This window comes from Poecilia latipinna, unplaced genomic scaffold (genome assembly GCF_001443285.1).
Source record: "Poecilia latipinna isolate Pla-1442-1.1 unplaced genomic scaffold, P_latipinna-1.0 Scaffold2165, whole genome shotgun sequence".
NCBI classification, from domain to species: Eukaryota; Metazoa; Chordata; class Actinopteri; order Cyprinodontiformes; family Poeciliidae; genus Poecilia; species Poecilia latipinna.
In genome coordinates this window covers 55,463-78,289 of record NW_015114781.1, presented here as the reverse complement: position 1 = coordinate 78,289, position 22,827 = coordinate 55,463, and the positions used below count along the sequence as shown (strand labels likewise).

The following is a 22,827-nucleotide window of genomic DNA, read 5'->3' as shown; positions in this document are numbered from 1 at the left end:
TAAATTAGACTGAATTAGGCATATATTTGTTGCCACAAAAAGCTCAGCAACTTGAGGATGCTCCATGGACCTGGTGGTCGACAGAATCACAAAAACTCTTAACATTTGCGGCATGGACAACAATTGCAACTGAATCTAATGTCACAACTGCACATTTTCTACTGCATTACAGCTAATGTGTTGTGTATGTCAAACAAGATTTGTGAATGAGAGTCACACGGTGTGTGAATGAAGATGAGCTGCATGAGACTTTTTACAGGAATGGCAGATCGTAGGACTGAGCTATTCATCACATTCACCACTATTCATCACTTGTACTGTTCTCTCCATCCTTCTATCCATCTCTTTTAATTGTTTGACAACATGGTGGTATCAAAAAGCAACACATCACCATTCATTAGGCAGATGATTTGACACAAATCATCTGCCTTTTTACCCCAAAAATGCAGAACAAATCAACTTTTCACACACTACTTTGAGACTAACTATAGCAGTGCTGTCAGAGTTATAGCCAGGTGCCATAATATGTTGTTGAGATTGATACGGTCACCATGGAAACCCTGAGTTGTTGAGCGCTGGATCAGGTCTAGGATGCAGTGTTAAAAACTAAACATTATTTCAGCTTCTGGGAAAAAAAAACAAAAAAAAAAACCATATATGAAAAATATCTCCCTCCTGTTATACCACTGAGACAAGAAATCCATTTTAAAATTGCTAGACAATAATATCAGCAGTGTTTGCTTATGAAAGTAATTTTCAGCATAAAACTGCTCTGAAGGCAATGCTTCTATTGTTCTGGTGATAATAAACATTTCAGTGCATTATAATTTTTAAGTTTTTTTGTTTTTGTTTTTTTTTTTCCAAAAGAAAAAAAAGAAACATTCTCATAAACCTTCAGTGAGACTTATAAGCAAATCTAGACCTCATTGGATTGCTCACAAACCAAACAAGAATTTAGGAGCTGCCCGCCCTACAAGAGAGGAAAAATACACACACTGGCAAAGGTTTATGGGAAATCATAATGTGTAATTGTATCTAGCTGAGAACATTTTGGTAATTTACAGCCAAATCTCAAAGTACTATTGCTGCATAGTGAAAAAGTTTACTACCATATTGATTTAAAGGGTTGCAGGAGGGAGGTAAATTTGACTTTCACACATAGCTGTATCGGACACCTTGAAGCTGGTCTCTGTCTTTTAAAAAAAAAACAAAAAACTACTCTTTCCAGCACTCTCCCTCCAGCACGTCATCACAACCATCCTTCTACGTGCTTTCCAATGATGTAGTTTACAGTCTTTGTTTGGAGTGTTGTAGTTTGTCTGATGAGCTCAACAGACACATAAATTCAAAAGTTGTTTGGGAATTGCTGCTGCCACTAGTCTGGAGGAGTTGTGTGGGAGGGATGTCGGGGAGAGGTGCTCTGTGTGGCTGGAGCTTGGCTGAAGACAGCCGCTCCAAGAAGGAGCTTTGACTAAATAGGTGGTGCATTGTATTAGCAGACGTTAAGGCATTGGTGCCATGGGAGATTCAAGGATTCCTCAAACATCCATCAATGAATCAAAGCCACACTCTGGGTGTGTGTTTGATGAAGGAATGACATTCTGACATGATTTAAAGCTCAAAAAAGTTAACTTTGCATTATCTACCTGCTGCAAAAGTTATTTTGTACCAGAAGTACAAAATAACAGTCATTTTTTTCTGATCAGGGGTCATAATTTTGTTTTTATTGCCAGGCTGAAATGGGTATTTAAACATGACGCTTCCAACATAAGCATAACTGGGTTTAGTGTTTATCCCAATCATTAGCTCCATGTCTTGACGATTAACTTACACCTTGTGATTTTTTTTTTTTTTTTTTTTTTTTATACTTGTCTGTATCCACAAGTTTCAGTCTGCAACTAACACGAGTGTATCTAATATACTCTTATATTAGCCAAATTTAATTACTGATGCATCATCTTGTATCACAATAGATCATGAAACACTGAAGGATGTATGTGGCTTTAGAATATCTGCACATGAGTTTTCATTGCTAGCTGTTGGATTTCTCCAGTCACCCGATCCACCCATGTTTTTGTTGCCTATTGTAAAGCGGAAAGCGAGTTGACAGATTGAAGTAACTAAGTGAAAGAAAGGATTGGGGTAGTAATCTGTCTCCCTGATCCTTTTTGAAAGAACCAACTGTTTGGGATACAGCCATGACATGTCTGCTCCTGAAGGCCGACCTGTAAGCCGATACCTATAGTGGCATTTTCTGCCATCCCCGCAACTCGGATCAGACAAAGCTAACCAACACTTTTGGTACCGCAGCTGGTTCCAAAGGTTGTTTATATCAGCTGTTTATGGTTAAAGTAAAAAGTAAAAAAAGTTTTATGACATTATCTTACTTGTGTTTCTATTACTTTTCAGTGTAGCCTTTCTGCAAGACATTTTCTGTCTGTTACTTTTCTCTGCTGGTCAGTTCAGGTTAAGCAGTAAACATATAGAATTACTTTGTTTGAGATCTTCTTGTATAAACAAAGATTGACTTGTTCGTTTCTGTGTCACACAGGACCTGGTAGATACCCTCAGTCTAACCCTATGTAATAATTTTCCTTGATACTGATATCTTCAAGTTTTACATTAGTCTAAGTTGATATACAGTCTGAGTTCACCCTCTTTTAAACAAATGTTCTCTGTCCTTGGAGCAGAACTGCTGCCAAGATGAATCTGAGTATTTAATCTTATCCAGTAAATCTCCCTTTCTTCTTGAAGTCAAGTGTCAGTTGTTATCTTTTCTAACTTATGTTCTTTTTTTTAAAATAAGTGTAACAATTTTAAAATTAATCAGTATTTTGTCTTAATTTACTCAAGGTTCGTGTTCTGTGTGGTGATTATTAAAGCGTGGCAGGTTTTATGACTCCCAGGATTAGATTTCATTGCAACTATGTGAGCTAAAAGAGTCATTATCCTGGACATTTTTGACCCGCAGCAATTACTAGTGTCATTTTCTTCGTCGTTAACTGGATGACACTTTTACAAGGGTAAATGTATGGCTTTTCTTTTTTCCCCCTTAACTAGTTTTGGTTTCACCGATGTATTAAAATCTGTAGAGGCTTTGATTTATGTAAAATCTGCTCATTTTAACACCTAGTGTGAATTAACCCCTTTGTCAAATTGTGGTTCTGACTACAGGCTAGTACTTTAGCAACAGACCACAGACAGGCACGCAACTCACACAGACACACATACGCACACACACCTACACACACACACACACACACACACACCTACACACACACACACACACACATTGGACTGGTTTATAGGATGGCAATAAAAAGCAACGCTGTGCAAAATGAATCCAATGTGAATTACAGTTTTTCTAAAGCTGTGTTTTCTTAGAGATGAAGAAATGGACCCGCCCAGAGAGTTACGGTTATTGAAGGAATTTAGAGTTGAGTTTATTTTTCCAACTCCACAGGTGGGAATCTGTTAGACTTGACCCTTCACTCACTTTATCCTTTCTAATGAACTTGGAATCCAAAAATCTGCAATCGTTTTTTTCTCTTGATATTGTGATTTACTCCAAAAGCACGCAAAATATCCCTGTTAGGCTAATTGTTGATTCTGCATTGCAGTTGGTGCTAGCATGCGTGGTTGCTGGCCTTGAGACGTTCCGGGTGTGCACTGCGTCATCTGTTGAATGCCAGTATGGACTTCAGCTCCTCTGTAACCTTGAACAGGATTAAGTGGCTACAGTAAATGAGTGAGGGAGTTCAGGCTGATTTGAAAGAGACCAGCTGTGTTACTTGTAGGAATCATGTTTCTGTTCCTTTAAGTTTCTTTTTCTTTTTTTTCAGAAGTAATGGCTGCATTAAAGCTGCAGTTTGTTCACAAAAGCCTTGTGTAATTTCTCCCAAATATTGTGACATTGTGTGCAGGTATTGTTCAGCTGTGCGACCAAACTCTTCTGCGTAAGTCGAAACCAACCAACGTCAACCCATCGCTTCCAGGTAAGAAGAAAATGTGTTGTATGCAAGGAAATTTTATTTGTTCAACACATTTAAGTAGAATTCATGACACCAAGAATGCTGAAAATAATTTATTTTCTATCCTATTTATTTACAAATAAATAGGATATTTAAACTAAAGTGAATATCACACATGTGCATGTGCATATGTACATCTTTCCGACATAAAAACAATGCAGCATGAAAAACAAAATCCCTGAAAGCGGAAGAATAAATTGATTTTACAGTTTTGTTGACTGCTGTACTTTTCTATCAAATTGTTGCTCTGTGTAAATGCTCTTTGCACATTCCATTTTGTAATGCATCGCTATCATGGAAGGTTTTGGGCTTTAGTCACACTTCGTTACTGATGTAACTGGAGAAGTTTATTTCCAGGATGTAAAATACCACCTGACACATTCACAAACACACATGTGGTGAAAGAAATGTACATGTGAGCTTGCATGTGTAGTCTCAGGTGTGCTAAGAACAGCATCTTTCAGCATGGAGAGGTTCTAACCTGAAAACAACTGGAGGGTGAGGAGCCGGGCCAGTGTAATGATGTGTAAATGTAAATAAGAGAGGTGAGGGAAGGTGCTGCTTGTGAGCTCATGAAAAGACATGAAAAAAACCTTTCCAGTTGTTTCCATTGCATCTGACTCCAAGGACTCATGCTGTGTAGATGTTGCAATGAGCCAATCTGGACACAAACCTTCTGTTTAACTGATATGTATGTTTTTACTGTTTATTGCTTCAGCAGCTATTAACTATTATTTTTATAGATGAACGAGCACCACATTTTGTAGCCTGAACTTCACTAAAATTATTATGTGATTAAAAAAACATAGTTTTTGTTAGTTCTGTCTCAAAAGATGAAAAAAGACAAGTGGTCAAAACAGGAATCACAACCATAACCAATGGATAAAGGATGTAATAAAATAATATTCTGAAACTAAAAGTTTGGCTGTTTATGATTGTACTCATCAAAGACATTGAACTGGCTGTGATGATAAAATGATATACAGTGGATAAGTGAAGTTTTTTTTTTTTTTTTTTTAACAGATTAATGAAAATAAAAGCGTGATTTGGGAGTTAAATTTTCTCTTAGGGCCACATAATCCACCGTGACTGTTGTCCAGGGCTGGAGCATTGAATTTCCAAGTATTTACAACTTTGAATTTGTTATGTCTAAAATGAGATGCAATTTCTTAATTCCATTCATTCCTACGAAGATCTTCATACAATGGCAAGCTATTGAAAATAAAAACCTGTTTGCCAAAATGAAAAGAGCCGATTCAGACAGACCAAGAGAATTAACACTTTATGGATGTGTAAGCCATTAAATGCTTATTTTTTTTGTTTGTTTGTTTACTTTGACACTCATTTGACACTTCAGATTCCTAAGTTGAGAAATGAAAGGCAACTTTTTGATTGCACAGAGTTCTTATCGATTTGAATTAACTTTATTTTATTTAAAAGTTGACCCCGAAGTTGACAAAATCATCCAAATTGTATTTGTATGTGTTACGTCCACCAAGGGCACAACGTACTTGAGGACACGAGACAAAAGATGAGGAGGGTTCAACAAAATATTTTATTCATAAATTCACTTCACTTTGTTTTTCTTAATTCAGGTTCTTCTGATTTTCTGTGAAGAAAATGGCATTCAAACCCTCAGATCCCGTGTCCCAAAGAAAAATAAAGAAAACAAAACCCCGAAAGTATTAACAGAAAGTTGGACCTGGTGAGCCGATCAAACATAACAAAACGGTACAGCAGGGGGCCAACCCTATACAGGGCCGTCGAAGCCCCTACTCGTACCGGACTAAAGCAAAAAGAACTTAATGCAAAAGAAAGATCGCAAACAGGACAACCGGTCCCACCAGGCCAAACTCACAACGAAAAAACAAACAAAGGTTAACAAAGATACCGCATGGCAGGCAGGAAACCTCAGCTGCGGCCCACAGCGGCTGGTTCAGCACACACCGCGTCTGGAGGTGGTGGAGCGAGCGGAAGCGAACGGAAAGGCGGAGCCCAGGCGGGAATGGAGGGGAGGCTCCCTACATGCCGAAAGCCAGCCTATTTATAGGCGGACCAACAGCACCACAAATTAACGTAATTAAATGACCAAAAAGAAATTATCCAAACTCCAAAATATATTTACAAAAGGTCATTTAATCAAGGTCTATAAGAAAACAAAAAAAAGAAATAGACAAAAATCATAATGTGCCCGAAGCACATAACAGTATGTTAGTGGAAGTACATTTGTTCATACTGCTGCTTCAGCAAACCTTTGGCCTTCAGCAGCAGTAAAAAGTAGTTTGTGTTCCAACACTGTAAGCAGAGGTCTTTGTGATTATCCCTGTGTGGGATTGAGCAGACTTCTAAATAAATAACTGCAGCTCCCAGTTTTACCAGAAAGGAACTTCGCAGCTATGCAGTCAGGAGTCGAGTGAAAGCAGAACGCACGATTGGCTGGAAGCGACCTGTTCACTTATAAAACTGCAGTAAGGTGGTTAAAGGCGAAGCTATAGCTGCAGGTATTGGCTTTTGTAAATGGTATTATGCCTCATTTACATGTCCACATTACTGATCCTCCCTCTGAGCCTTCTCAGTGTTCATATGTGCACACTAAAATGTTTGACTAAAACACGTCTGCTCTGACCTTGAGGGTGTTAGCAGTGTTGACGTTTGTTTGGAAGGTGATTCAGTTCTTCAGACTGCTGCCAGGTTTCATGGGTTGAGATCAAAGGACAGCATTTCTTCCTGGGTGACGCTGGAGACAGCTTTGTGTTTGTTCTAAAACTGACTGTCTCACTGTTTGTGTTTCTGTCTGTCTTTGGTTCTGACTCCCTTCGTTGCTGTGTTGCCTACCTATGCGCGCTGTTGTCTGCGCAGCTGTCTTTTTGTGAATTTTGAATTCCAGTCACTGTTTTATTTTATTACCTCTCCGAGGTGTCCTAAAGTCGTGTAGCTTGGCTTTAGGAAGACAAAGAAGAAGAAAAAAAAAAAGAATTTGAGGTTTTTATTTTAGAGGTAGACCGTGAACATTTGTTTATTTTTATATTACGCTGCCAGCCCCTGTGTAGATTAATATGGACTGACAGCATTTGGAAAATCGTGTGTGATTTTCAATTGAAGGCAAGTTTGCAGGAACTGCTGATTGCTCAATTTCTCTCTATTTGTTTGGCTTAGGAACAATTCTTTAAACCACAGCCAGCTCTAAGTCTTTGCAAAACATGCAAAGTTGGTCTTTGTGGTTTGGAGTGTTTTGCACCTGTCTCTCATAATTCATTGTGTTCATTTTAACACAACAAGTCTGGTCAGGGTGAAGTGATTTGTGCTTTTCATTTCTGGCAGAAAATCAGACTGTTTTAACACCATACAGGTGGAGAGCAGAAACACAATATGAGGTCATGTGAACTAAGTTACAGTACTGAAAAAAAAATCCTGTGCACACAATGTATAAAAATAAAACTTCTTTAAGATTACAACATGATTAATTCAGTAATAGTTTGACTGCCCTGTCAATAGGTAGGATGCTCCAAGCTGTGCCTGCAGAACAGAGGAATTCATGTGCTTGGTTAGTTGTGAGGTCCCTCCACTCCCCCAGGGATGTGTTTTGTTTTGCTGTTCTCCACTGCAGCCAGATGAATGGACACATGGAGAGCTGGGGGAGGAGGAGACCATTGGACATGTTAAAGGACACCTGTGGGGCTTTGTGGGGCCTCCTCATGATGGACGTGGTTCCGCTTCAGGTGGCAGTAATTTCTCTAAGCCGTGGGGAGGAGCAGTGCAGTGGCATTTTGTGCCTGTGTGTGCATGCACTTAGCATTTGTTGGTCAGTCAGAAAGACAGACACCCAGATAAATGGATTATTGTTTCTCTTATTGGTGGATTTTGCAGGGTCTGCACGGCATTCACTGCGTGTCAGCCGTGTGCACTTCCACATATTCACAGCTGAGGAAGCCGCGAGAACTTTATTGGTTATTCTAGAAGATCGGCCTATGACATTTAATAACAAGCTCCGGACTTCTCATCTGAAGCAACATGTGATCCTCCGCACTATCAGGGAAACAGATGAGGCCCTGAACCAGTAAAGCACAACTTCACTTACACAGACACACAAGCCTGCCGGCGCACATTTGCCTCTAACTCGGCCTTCAACAATAGCACATTTGTCCAACAGCTGATCTCCATATGATAAGGGATAAAAGAATATTAGGGAGAACACCCACACACACACGCACGATTATGTCCACAGATGGTTATCGTATTTACATAATCATTAGTTGTGGGTGAAACTCTGTCACGATCTGTGTGGTGTTCCCAGTGGTATTAAAAGCAATTACTGGTTCAAAGATAGAACTGTTCACACATATATAGTGCACATATGCAAATGTATGTATGTGAATGGAGGAATTCAGCCAAGCACTAGGGAGCAATAAAGTTGCCATTACTTAGAGGCCATTCTGTGTTTAAGAATACACTGACTGAAAATTGTGCCACTTTCTTTCATCCCCACTTTGATAGAAAATAAGCCTAAGGGAGGACCCTGAGTAGTTTTCTGCTATTAGTACTGGCAAAGCGCCGCTTATTTGCAGATCCAGGTGTTTTATTTGATTTGTTTGACCTTCTGTTAACTTTTGTACCACAATAACTAGTACATAGCCAAATTTTAAAGCATCAAATAAGTTGTCTTCATTACCGCTCATGGATTTCTCTCTTTGTCAGAGCAGAGCGAGAATGACTCATGGCTAAAACTCCTGCTGTTAGATGGCTTTGTAACAATCAAATTGAAACTATTTCACTGGAGGAAAATGGGAGTTTCCCTGCTCCATAATGACCTGCAGGAACTTGTATTCACTAACAAATTTATGGCTGGAAGAACAATTAGGTTTTTCTTTTTGATGGATTCTTTATACGCATTCTGAGTAATATGCATGTAGATTTTTGGAATCGACATACTCCATGCTTACAATACATATTTAAACATTATTATAATGTATTTTACTTTTAAGTTAAAAAGACAGCCTGATGAAGTTGTACAAAATATTATTTTGCACTAAAAAGAACTAAAATCTCGTCGGGTTGGTAGACACATCAGCCTGTTTTTTTTAGATTTGATGCTCATATTTTCTCTCCAACTTCATCTTTTATATTTCTTCCCACTGCGTTTCCTTATGCTAAGTATGAGCTCATACCACATTATCAAAAATAAACTTATTAAGATACATTTTTGTATTGCAATCTGATCTTTGGGCGCCTTTTTGTTACAAAGAAGCACCATCCTTAATTATTGGCAGCACCAGTGAAAATGTACAAAAAAAAATTGATGAAAATGAATTACATTTTTAATTTCTGGAGCATACTCCCTTACTTGAACCTTATGAACTTTTCTGATCCAAGTCCAACATGTTAAACATAAATGTCAACTTAGTTGGTTTATATTAAACATATTTGTATTTCAGAGACTTCATGATACCATATACTCTAAAAAAGATTGATGTCTTCTGACCATGCACTTATTAAAGTCCCCCTAAACTTCAGCACGTCCTATATATTTATGTTTGTGATGGTAAGACATTAGTTGTTTTGAAGAATGGTTGAAAAATATGATTTTCTGTCATGTTGTATTTCTAGTCAATAGAAGCAGAAGTCTTAAACTACTAAATAAAAATTCTTATATTCTCAGATTAACTCTAAGTGGGATTTTTTTCTCCCTACTTTAGCAACACAAATGTCCTGACATTCAAGGTTGTATATCAAGAGTTTCACACATATTTCTCAGGCATATCAATAATTCTGCATACAAACTGCATCTGCATGGATCAGTCTGCATCTTCCTCATGCACACAACCCTCTCTCACATGCGTGTAAATGCATGTTTTTATGTGTCACAACTTATTTTGGAGTTCAGAGTTCGTCTTCGGAGGTCAAAGTGTGAGTGCAGTGTTTCACTGTTTAGAACAAGTCCTCTGTTATACGCTGAATGGACACTGTGCGTAGTGTTTTCTCTGAGACCCAGAGATAGAGAGAGATTTTGTAAAGAAGCAAAGAAGTTGATGTGGGTGACTGGTTAGATTGTGAGGTAAGAGAGGAATAGGCATTCATGTTTTCTGGTAACAAGGTCATGGATATCTTAGTGATCTCATTGAACTCAACGTGCTCCATGTCTTACTAAATTTGTGTGAATATGTTGTGGAATTTAAACATAAATCTCCACGGATTTATTCAACACTTCTGATAAAAGACAGAGAATGTATGGAGGAATGAATGCATGTTTTGTGTGTTCGGCATTCATGCTTTTCTCCAGACATAAAAGGTCTGTGGTGGTTATCCGAGAACGGCAGTGAACCTAAGGATCTCTGAATAGTGGATTCTCTATATTTGGGAGTTGGACCAAGGCCGCTGACCGAAACTCTGACCCCACACCTGCCTTCTGTGTGTGGCAAGCCAAACTACTTTGGCTTGTGTCTTACAGTCACATTTAATCTTTTAAGTAAATACAGTCAGGGATACAATGGTAGCACATAACTAATGTTACGTTTTCATGTGCTCTGTGCAATATTGTTGTTTGTGTAGGTCACACAGACAGTTGTAGAGCAACAGTAAAAGCCCATTCCTTTGGACTGACAATAAAAATGTTTACTTATAAAGAATGGAAAAAGGCATAAAAAGGCATCTAAAATGTGTAGGTTATTAGTTCTCGAGGACTTTGGCTTTATTTACTTAATAATTTAAGAGTTTAAAGCATAGGCTATTAAAATCTGAATTTACACTTAACATAAAATCAAATTGTGTTCAATAAACTTTTATTGTTGTGGACCTAAAAGTGGAGTTGATCTAAACTTCCAATAAGGATACAATAGTGTTATAAATATGAGGATCGATATCTAAAAGGCAGTTCTATATATTTGCAGACATTTTTCAGTTCATTTAAGTTTATTCTAAGCTTCTTTAGATACATTAGACTTGGAGGGATTCTCCAGTATAGTTTTTTATATTCATCTATGTTCAAAGTGTAGTTTAATTTCAATCCAAAATTACAATAGGTAGACATCTCTGGCTTTTCAGTGTGTGTGTTTGTCTATATGTAATGACTGCCAGCAAATGTGTGACCAGTCTCTCAGTTCTTGTTCCGTATTTAGGTCTCAGAGTTCAAGGGTCAGAGGGGGTCGGGAGACAGTATGAATAACTGCCTGTTATCAGGTGGCAAACAAAAGAATGTGTGTGTGCATGTATTTAAGTGAAAAACAGGAAGCAAAGATTGACTGGATGGCAGAAGGAAGGAGACAGAATTAGAGAAATTATGATGGATGGAAATACAAACGGAAACTAACAGGCAGGCTCAGCCACAAATCCAGGTTTTCTTCTGTTGTTGTAAGGTCATACTTTGTTCTTTTTCATCCTTAATGTTTCTCAATAAAATATTAAAAATACACACTTGGGCGCTTTTGCACTTTAAGATCTCTTAACAGTGTCCAACTTCTTTCAGTTTACTAATCTGCCACATGATTAAATTTTTTTATTCATCCATTTAATTTTTTTGCACACGTTAAACGAACATTATCGTGTGATTAAGATGGGCATATCCTAACTTTGGTTGTTCTCACAATGAAATAGATTGAAACATTAGCTTACAATTATTACAGATATTTCTACTTTCTTTGCCTGGCTCTTCTGGCTACACCAATGTGTTAAACTTGTCGTTTCCTTGCTCAGACTTATTTTTAAAAAACGTGTATGTCTCTCCCTTCTCTGTGCCTCCTACTCGCCCCCTCCCCCCACTGTCTGTTTTTCTCCCTCATTTCATAACCCCCTCTTCTTTTCCCCCTGCTAATTGCCACCCTGTTGTAGCATCCCGGGAGCCGGGGGCTCATTAATTGGTGAAGAGGAGACAGGTGGCGCCACTATGTTGTGATGTTTCTTGTTAGTTGTATGTGTGTTTTCATTATGTTGACCTTGTGTTTTGGGGAGCATCTTTGTTTGCATGGATTTGTCCTTCTAATTGTATGTTCCAATATATTAACATGGATTCGAGAGTATGTACTTGTGTGCATGTGAAAGTATGAGTTCTGGGTGTGACTCTGTTGAAATGGGTGTGTGTGTGTGGGTACCCTTGCTTGTTAGCCGCACAGAGCCCCTTCTCACTGTAATCTCTTTGTTTATGCAGTGTGAAAAGGGCCTGACGGGGGCATGAACTCCCCACGCTCTTATCCCACTGCGCCACTCACCCCAAGTGGACCATCATGCTTCACCACCACTAGCCTGACACTGGCATTGCTCCCATCACTTCCCCCACCTCATTTTAACAATGCAGTACTTCTTTTGTCTGACCCTCTTCTTTTTCGATGGCAACCCAATCCTAAAATAATACATATTGTAAGTGATTTGCAACGATAACAATTCAGCTGGATGCAACGGTTGGAAAAGTTCAGGAAGTAGAGAGCTGCCGGAGCTGCAAACCATCTTGGTTTTGATAGTCATCAGATAAAATGGTGGTGGTTTTTATGCGTGCCATCTGATAACATCCTGCAGATATCCCTGGACTTACACACACTTCCTCAATCTCTCATTCGTTGTCACTCTTTCGTCTTGATCTGGTGTTGTTCTCTGCACTGTGCATCTTGCCAAATTTGCAAAACCAGTTGGGAATAAGTTGTATATTAGCTGCATCGCATTGTTTAAAGTTTATAGTATGGAAATTAAGGTATATTTTTCTTTAATAAAGGTTTGCCTGTCATTGTGTCTGATCTGATTCAATTTCTAAATGTATCCCTCTCATCAGGTGTTCCCTCCTGCCCCCCAGGCTTAAAAACAGCAGTTATCAAACAGTCTGTACAAGTCGCTATTGAAAATTACAGGCCAATTTGCAATCTTCCATTAATCTGCAACGTTTTTGGAAAAGCTGCTTTTCGACAGCTAACCAGCTTTGATGTTAGTTTCAATGGAGAAGCACCATTCAGTTTTTATGCCCCACTTATCTGGAACAAACTTACAGAAAACTACAAAACTGCTGAAATACAAAGTTTCTAAAAATCAAGGCTAAACCCCAAACTGTTTAGAGTTTGGAGAAAATGTAATGTTTGCTGATTTGTTTTTTCATTATGTAAAGTACCTTGAGTTCCCTTGGTATTGAAATGTATATAAAAAATAAACATGCCTCGCTTTATCGTAACTTTTTCTTTGTTATTCTGATTTGCCTGCTTTAATCCAACTACTTGACTCCAGTTTTCCCGTCGTCTTTACCCTCACCTCAAACCTCTCTCTTCTCACTCTCCTTTGAAGTGTTAAGGATGATCTCTTAAATCTCTTACATGATGTTTGTAATTGGTAAAGTCTAAAGGGAGAACTCTCACAAAGAAGCACTGTTTTTTCAACCAGGTGGTGTTATCAGTCCTTCAAACTGTGGGCTTTTGGCAGCTCTAAATGAACTGGTGTTATGGGTAATCAAGTGTTATGGAATGTGTGGTTACTGCATCTGTGTGTGGATGGATATCTGTCTTTGTACATCTGGTTTGTAGATCAGGTCACCAAGTTGTTTGGCCCTAAACAAGTCCTAGAAGAGGGAACAGCTTGTTTTTTTTTTTTCTTTTCTCTTCTGCTAAGTTTTCAGATAATTTGTTGGTGCTTCAGGTCTGTCACCCTGAATCTAACAGTGAGTTGTTATATTAAACTGAAGGATTCTTGGCTTTAAAGAAATAGCCATTTGCCTCAGAAACACGTGTTGCTCTGTTATTAGTGGAAGGCCCCAAAGACTACGGGTGAAACTAGGTTAGTGTAAAATGGTTAATTGGAATTACCAGAAGCCCATGTTTGTATATCAGTCCTCATGACCTGTCTAAAAGAGTTGCCAGTGATCTAACTGTAACAAATGTTCCCTGACAAGTACAGATTGTGGCTCTTGTAAATTCGTTTTGTTTGCTTATTTCATAGCTAATTTGCCATCGTCAGTTTGTGGTTTGAAAACTGCTTCTTCAAATTGTGGCTCTAGTATCAGGTCAGCAGCAAAACCGCTACTCTTTCAATTATTTTGCCTCATGACAGGCATGTGCCTCCTTTGCAGCTTTTTGAACTGTTTCCATCAGGATTTTAGTAACTTCTTCAGTTCAGAAAATCTCTGGCTAATGTTTCCCTTGCATGACAGCAAGTCACACTGTTGGTGACACAAATTTCAATTTGTACTTCTCATATTTTGTGTGAATTAAACTGATTGTAAAAATAGATGGAAATAAATGAAAAATATTTCACAGGGTTTTGTTATTGAAATATTTTCAGCATCAACAAAGGGTAACTTATTGTTATTACTTTCAATACAAAAAAGGAGAAAATTAATTATATTAATGTTTTATAGTTTTTGTGTTACATTTTAACTGGGATTCTGATGAGTGTGTCTATGCAGTCAGTATCTTACATGTAAGTCTTGTAAGACAACAATCTGTTTTTCTTTTAGATATTCTTGTGGTTAAGCTGAGAGGAGACATATTCCAAGCTAGATTTTTATATTTTCTAATTGGTTTAGACCACAATATGGACTTGATGTGTTTCTGTTGTTTAACCACAGGAAGACTTTATGTGATGCTGAGACTTTTCTTTTTCCCATATGATTAGGTGCACCAGTGTAACCACAAGTTTGTTTGTTTTTTAGGTCCACCATTGAGAAGTTAGGTCACACTTGCTCTCTAAAACTCTGATTATTAACAAGATATTTTTTCAGCATTAATGAAAATAATTGTCTCACCTGTGATAAGAGCAATTAGACTTGTTTTTGGCTACTAAGTCTACTCACAAAGTGTAGTTTTATTCTAATCTTCGCTTTCTATATTGATTTTTTTTTTTTTTTCATTCTGGCACGTTAACATGAAGCTCATATGTCTTGTCTTATTAATGTATAAAATTACCTGTTATAAGGATTAATTTATAGTTTTCCAAAAACTGGATGTCACTTGAAATCTTGCATATAGTGTTAAAATAATCAATTTCAGATGTTTTGAGATCTAGTTTATGTCCTTTGCAGGCATTACGAACTGTTTAAACCTTGATCTCATGACATCACACATAGCAAAACAAAAATATTAAATCCTGAATGTCTGACATAAGGGACAATTGGAAGGTTGTCATGATGTTAGATACTGACTTTAATTTAATGGATTAGTTTAGTTAGGGAAAAATAAGTATAAGAACCAAAGTGGACTTTAGTTGGATTTTTGAAATTTTAAGTGAATTGTTTTTCTAACTGCAACCAATCCATCTGTTGTCGTAGCACAAGTGTAGGGCGTTTTACACATTACTGGAATACTTAATGATATTTTTGCTTTTTTGACACCTCTTAGATAAGATCTCAAAAAAACATTTATTGTCTATTCAGTCTTGTTGTTCATAAATAAAGTTTGTTAAAGTAAGATTAAATAGCATTTTTGATTTGCAACCTTTATTTAGTTACAGATGGCAGTCAAAAACCACGTGGGTGGCTGGCTGCAGCATATGATCCTCATTGTTTGAAAAGTGGATTTGTGAATCACTGTAGTAGGCAGGACGGATCCCACAGAGCAGGTGGGACAGCTCTTGCTCTTTCAGCTCCCACTCAAGATCTTTTCTGGGAGGTTTTTCTACCTCGCCATGCCATTGTAAACATTCCTCCCTTTTAACCAGTTGTACTCTTCTTTAGCAACCCTGATTCCTGCTTTCCTACTTCTAAACGCACAATCAATTCACATGCTTTTGTGTGTTTGTTTTTGCAAAAATCTCAAATATATTAAATCAATTTGTTTTACTTTGATATAATCGGAAAATTGACTTCAAAAATTATGTGCCTTTTAGTCAGCTATCAGGGCATTTATCATGCAGAAATATTACTCTCCATAAAACTTTATTTGAAACTATAACCAGCTGTCTTTGCAAGAAATTTACTACAGCAATAAATCATACATTCGTTATTGCATTGGGATTAGAAGAGTGGATCTTCTGATACTGAACTTTTGGTTTTCTATTCTGTCTCGTCCTCCCTGCCAATAATTATATGCTAGTTGTAAGGTGCTATTGTGACTATTTAAAATTACTACAGCACACTATAAAAGTAATTCCTAATCAATCAATAGACTTTCATTAAGTTTAAATATTTGAACATCTACCATGAAGAGCTTCTGTGTCTGCTTGCATGTGAATTTGTCTTTAGTGTTAATGTTTTTGAACATGAGTAAGCTGTTTTGCTGAAAGACTTCAGTTTATTTTAAAGGGAAAATTTGAGTTGATATTTCAGTAATTTGAAGATTAATGCAGAATTTACTTTTTTTGAAATCCAGAAATGGAAGAATATAGTTTGGGATTGAGATAATAATCATACCTCCCCCTGAGGCCGACTGCCACTGTTTCTGTGCTGCCTGGTAGTCTAAGGTGTCTCATTTCTTTTGGTTTAGTGGTCACCTAATCTTCCAAACAGAGCAGGAAAGGTCCATTTTGAAGGTTAGAGGACCACCACCTCTTGAGTTCACCTAGAAATGAACACCTCTCCTGATGTTGCAGTAGAGTTCAAGAAAAAGGAGTAAATGGGTAGAACAGCTTTGACACCAATGGATGCAAGTTGGGAGATGTGAAAAGTAAAGCCGTTTTGTCAGTGTCAACATGCAAGAGTGAGAAAGGGAGAAAGGAAGAGCAAGCTAAAAGGAACAGTGAAGTCTTTCTAAAGTTGCTTTTCCATCATTGCAATTTCCCCAACATATTTTATTTATTTTTTTTTTTTTTTGTAGAAGTGAATTAAATGACTGTGGCATTTGGGAGAATTTTCATCTTTTTTATGTTTCAGCGTGTCAAATTATGTTTTTTTGCATTTCAGGATGTTTGGCTTTATTTTTAAACACCTTGAGAATTAAGAAAATAACAAATTCCAACAGTAATGGTGATTTTTTTTTTATATGAGGGGAGAGGGCACAATCACCCTTTTTGAAATGTATCTGTTAGTTGCTTCTTGCTGAGTCAAATGTATTTGTATTCCATATTTCAGAAACAATTGTTGCCTTAAGCCAGTTCAAAGTGTTTTACGTGATTAACCAAAACACAATACAGCAACCAACCCTGAAACAACCAAAGAAACATCACATTTGTTAAATATCATCATCATCATCATCATCAAAATCATCAACAGTAATCATAATCAAATACACACCAAATATATAAATTATTGTTCTAACTGTTTTTAATCAAAGGCAACTATAAACAGGTGGGGTTTTTAGTCTTTATCTTAAGTAACTTGCTGGTTCGGCTGTTTTGCATTTTCTGAAAGTTTGTTCCAGATTTGTGTTGCATTATCAACATCATCTCAAGGACCATTTTGGAAATATATCCCACCATTGGCCACTCTGGCTCATTATCATACAGGTCTTGCTTTTAGTAAGGCACTTTCCCTGGTTTTAAAAAGATTGGACTTTTGAGTTTCTAACTAAGCAGTCATCATCCAGGACTGATGTTCCCAAACTGATTCTGCTGTGAAGCTAACTCCCTTCTCCCCCTACTTTAGCACAAATAGCAGGAATCCTCTTTGAGCAATGCAGACATAAAGACACCATACCACAGGAGGTCAGAGGTGAAACTGTCACTGCTCCATCATCACGCCTTTCTTCCCACTCTGGGAACTAAGCCGTTTTAGGTGTTGTGATGGGTTACAAAACGCTTTAGTGGACCCCAGGCACCAGACCAAATACTGATGACAATGTTAAACTCCTCTGACCCTTTCTTACTCTTTATTTTTCTTCCTCTCTTCACAATCCTTTACTTATTATCCTTCATGCTCTAGGACTATTTTATAATTCTTACTTTAAACATCTGTAGGCTAAATGTCTTCATCTTCTAACGCAAAGTGCCGAGCAGCCAAACAAAAACAATTTTCCTCATTGCACCACAGTGTGGATTTTCTCCAGGTGGAGAATTTCAGAGCAGAAATGGTCCATAGAAAAAGAGGAAACCAGCTCAACTCCCACACACAGCGTCTCTCTTGTTCGACAAAGCATTCAGGCAGAAAGGATTGCTATGTAAATGCAGAGTTGAATGGGAGTGAACAGACAGGTTTAAAGTGGATTATGTTAAACTGCTTGTTAGTTTAAAGATAAACTGAAGTGAATGGATGGGGATTAGCAGATGTGCTGCTGTGCCACTGAGGTGTTTCTCAAAGGCTGACCTAATCCTCTATCTCCTTGTCAGTTCACATCAAATAAAAGGATAATGGTTTCTTTAAGGGAACAGAGAAAGGTAAGTTGAGATGGTATTAATTAGCTGACTATGCATCATAGATGGTTCAGTGTGACTTAGGCAGTTTAATCCAAGATTATAGGTTGGGTTTTCATTCATTTTAAACCACATAGGATGCTTGTCGTTCTTCACAAAGAGGTGGAACGTTGGATGTTTCTTTATCAAGGCAGAAGGAATCGATATTTTTCTTGGAACATTAATTTCCCACATTTTCTTTTGTGCCACAAGCATAAAACATATCATTAATCTGAAGGAGGCTTCAACGCAACATTTTCTGATGTAACAAAGGTGTTGGGTTTTCCAGTATCACCAGAAAAGATTTGTCTCTCTTACCACAAAGGTTGTCCCCATTGACAAACTGCTAACTAGCAATGTGTCATGGTTTTTATATTATTTTTAAACTCAAGAGAATAAAGACAAATGTCTTAAAGATTCACCTTCTAAACAGACATGATACTGAAGTACAAATTTCATCCCCAGTGAAAGACGTTATTATTTTGTTGTGTTGTGTCAGCATGTCAAAAATGATTCAGAGTTGCACATCAGGTAAAGTACTGACCTCAGGCATCAGCTGTTGTTTTTCATCCGAACGAGCAAAAGCAGTTTGAATGCTGTTAACCTATGAGACAGAGAAACATTCCTGCTGAAGACTTGGATACAGGCAACTTCATTTGTGGCTTAAAGTGGAAGCTTTACAAACAATATTACTGCTTTTCATCTATTCTCTGAACTCTCACTTCTGCCCTAAAGTTTGCCATGCGTCATTTATCATTTGTTCATCAGAAATCATTGTATAATGAGCACACACATCCACCATTCTTTATATTTTCTTGTCACTATCCTTTTGTTTGCCTCTGTTTTTTTCTCTTTAGTTTTACTGCTCATCATTTGCTTGTGCCAGTGTGAGCCATTCATCATGTGAAGAGAATCATGCGTGTGTGTGTGCGTGCGTGCGTGCGTGCGTGCGTGCGCGCGTGTGTGTGTGTGTGTGTGTGTGTATGATGCATGTCTGTGCTGATTTGCTTGAAGACAAGATATCATATGCAGATCAAGAAGTGACCCCTTCAAAAACTGCTATTTAAAAGGTATTGAAGACTGATGCCCCATGACACACACAAACATCCACACTCGCATACACAGTTTCGCAGCTATCGGGGGCAAATGCTGTCACAGTTTTTAAAAGGCTTCCCGCAGTTAGACATGCTTGAAATGACATTCTGGTTCACTAGAGAAGGGGAGTGAGGGGAGGAGTGCAGCAAAGAAAGACAGAAGCAAGGGGGGGAGAGGGCAGGCACATTTTTTGCTTTACAGAAAACAAAAAATAGACAATAATGAGTGAAATATCTTAATAAGAAGAGCATAGAGAATTTTTATTTTATGTTGATGCAAAATAAAACCTCTATCAGATTTCCCAAGCTGATGTTTTGATGTGGTAATATTACTATATTATAATATTTTATTCCTGTCTTTACCCATACAGATTTCTGACATGCCAATTCTGATTTGGACTTTTTATTCAAAAAAATATTGTGTGGGTTCTACCTACTGCATATAGTCCTGACCTCTAATCAGTCTGTTGAGATTTGTCTGCTCCAAAATAGATTAAAATTGTCCGATGACATACACACTGTCTTTGTGCTTTGAAAGTTAATTCAACAATGGAAATTCAGCAATCATGTTTCTTTGAAGTCTGACGTGTTGATAATAATTGTAACCAAATCAGATTTTTTTTATTTTCTTTCTAAGGGATCTAATACATAAATTAAAAGCAAACATATTGCACCTCTTTGATGGGGATAGTTTTGAATCCAACAGAAAATGTATGGATTTAAAAGATAATTTGTATTTTCAAATCAAATCATAACTCTCATTTTTTTAAACTTGTCTTTATCTATTTTATTTAAAAACTGTCTAAAGGGACTGAAAATTGTCTTTTTTTCCCCCTCAGTTAAATACTCAGATTTTTCTTTATTTTGCCTGTCAATCCAAAATCAAAGTCAATAGTAGAAATATTGGGTAGTTTGAAGAATCTCTTAACTGATTGGTGAAACTCTATTTTGTACTTCTTACACTATGTGCAAATTATGACTAGAATTTCATTGAAACTTGGAACAGGACTCGGATTTGATTTGATTAAACTTTTAATCTTGTATACAAAAGGTTGGGAACCGCTCTCTAATGATGAAGTAGCCTACTTTTAATTTTTTTCTCCAAGGAGAGATAATCAGCCTTATCCCTACTCTTTGTTTTTACAAATGAAAACGAACAAAGAAAATAAACTATAAGGAGATATCTAGGTGTTTCATTTACCAAAAACTTTAAAGACATTGAATCAGTTTCTTATATAGTGATGGTTCAAATCTGTGATGCATTGTTTCATGCTAAAAGGAAATTGTTCAAAGCAGAAACATACACACACATACACATGGAGTTTTGTCAGCAGTAAATGCCCTAAAGGCAAGAGGATAGCTCTGGAAAGGAAATGGTCTATTAGAGTGTCTCAGCCCATTTATTTATTAGTATAAAAGCCTCAGGCCTCTATGATGTAATCTCTAACAGCGCCTTTAAAGTGTCTCTGCCAGCCACCTGAACAGCTCTCCACTGTGCGAAGAGGTGTTCTCAACACGGTTTTATAAAGTATCTATTTCTAGATACAAAATGTTATATTTTCAAAAATAAAAATTTGCTCCCTGTAGAAAAAGAGTGAGACATGATTCTGACTGATTATGGGAGGAGAATCTGGAGAGTTATCAGTCAAACAACGTTTAGTGGAGTGTGAACTCAACAGGTCTAAAATGACCCCGTTCTCTAAAGGTCATCATCTTAAACTCAACACGTAGACGAGAATGTGGAGATTATAGCCAAAAATTGTTAAGCTGCCAAAAATGGTTACACTGTATTTTCTCTATATACGACAGGGTGTGATCAATGAAGTTGGAATTGTTTTTTAAGCACTGCATGTAAAATGTAGGACTGAAGAATAAACAATGAATTCAAACTTTTCGAATCTACAAACCATTGCACAATCTGATCAGACGCAACAAGCAACTCCAGTACGTTTTTCCAACTAGAGCGTGTTAAGCACAGATGTGAGATTATATATTACTATTATGATGAATTATGGCAGTAGTTATGGAAAGAAATCACAAATTTGTTTCGGTTATATGTTCTTATTTCAGAAGACACAGGTAGAGGCCTCCACAATTTTATGGCAGCCTTTATCCTTAATGACTACACGATAAACAGATTGTGGTTGGTGAGATCGATTACGTGTCTGGTGGTCAGCACCACAGGGGATGCTACTCTCGGTAGCCCTTCAAGTCTATACCTCAGATATTCAGCTAAATAATTTTCATCTGCAGTAATTCTAGAAATACTTCAGCTATCTTATGTATCAGAGGTACAGCAGAGGCCAAGACCAGAGAGTTGGTAGAGTTGGTAGACTGCTTCATTGTATTGGAACAATCACCTCATCTTAAACAGAACAAAACAAAGAAATCAGTTGAGGATTTCATGAGAAACAGAAATATGTGAAACACTAGTTCTACCATTGGGGAACATGTGGAAGCTGTGGAGGAATAAACGTATCTTGGTTTGTCACCTAGATTAGTGTTTCCCAACCCTGACCATCAAGGCACATTCACTTTCCTGCATGTATTAGATGTTTCCCTGCTTTAATGTTCCTGATTCAGATGATTGCAGTTCACCAAATGCCTGTTAATCAGATATCAATTGAAATCAGCGGGGGTGAAGCAAAGAAACGCCTAGTACATGCAGGGCAGTGCGCCTTGAGGGCCAGGGTTGGGAAACACTAAACTAGACAACAGACTGGAGTGAAGACACAACATTGAAGTTGTATGCAAGAAGTGGCTGGGCGGACTGTACTTCTTGAGGAAGCTTAGGTCGTTCAATGTTAGCAGAAGATATTGCAGAGAGTGCAATCCTTTCTGTCTGCTAGAGCAGCAGCATTAGAGTCAGTGACTTGGAAAAGCTCAACAAAGTGATAAAGAAGGCTTACCTTGGTCTGGGAACTGGATTGTCTTGTGAAGTGAATGCTCCATTTAGTCCTTCATTTAATAAAGGAGCAGTTGTGTCACACTGCTGTTGTGACACAACAACAGTGTCTTCATTCAGAGGTTTTTCAGATCTGATGCAGTACAAACTTCTACGTGAGATCCTTCCTGCCCACAGCGATAGACATTTATAATGAGTGTGCAGAAACACATACTAAGAGTTATTGCAACATTAAATTTCCCTCTGAGAATAATAAAGTATTTTTTATTTGTTTTTTTTTTTTAATTAATTGAATTGCATTTGACTTTCTGTCTCAACATGTTCCCATTGACAGTTGTTCTGATTCCTACTTGTGCTTGACACTTATGAAATATTGTAGATAAACCAAAAGTACTCTGAGCAACATTCTGCCTGTCTCCTTACATTTAGGAGACAGGCATATTTCTTTTCCAAAGATTTGGATTTGTTTAAAAAAAAAAAATATATATATATATATATATATATATATATATATATATATATATATATATATATATATATATATATATATATATATATATATATATATATATATATA

At 37.4% G+C, this 22,827-nt stretch overlaps 1 protein-coding gene across 2 annotated transcripts in view; it reads left to right on the top strand.

Annotated features, from left to right (window-relative positions):
• The window catches only part of LOC106936532 (bone morphogenetic protein receptor type-1B), a 71,788-nt gene that overhangs the window by 15,045 nt on the left and 33,916 nt on the right, over nt 1–22,827 (top strand). Inside the window, exon 2 of one of the 2 annotated variants that reach the window (XM_015017597.1) lies at nt 3,924–3,995. The exons of the other annotated variant lie outside the window; for it this stretch is intronic. The gene's annotated coding sequence lies outside the window, so the exon portion shown is untranslated. The remainder of the gene's footprint in view (nt 1–3,923; nt 3,996–22,827) is intronic. 2 annotated transcript variants of the gene reach the window in all.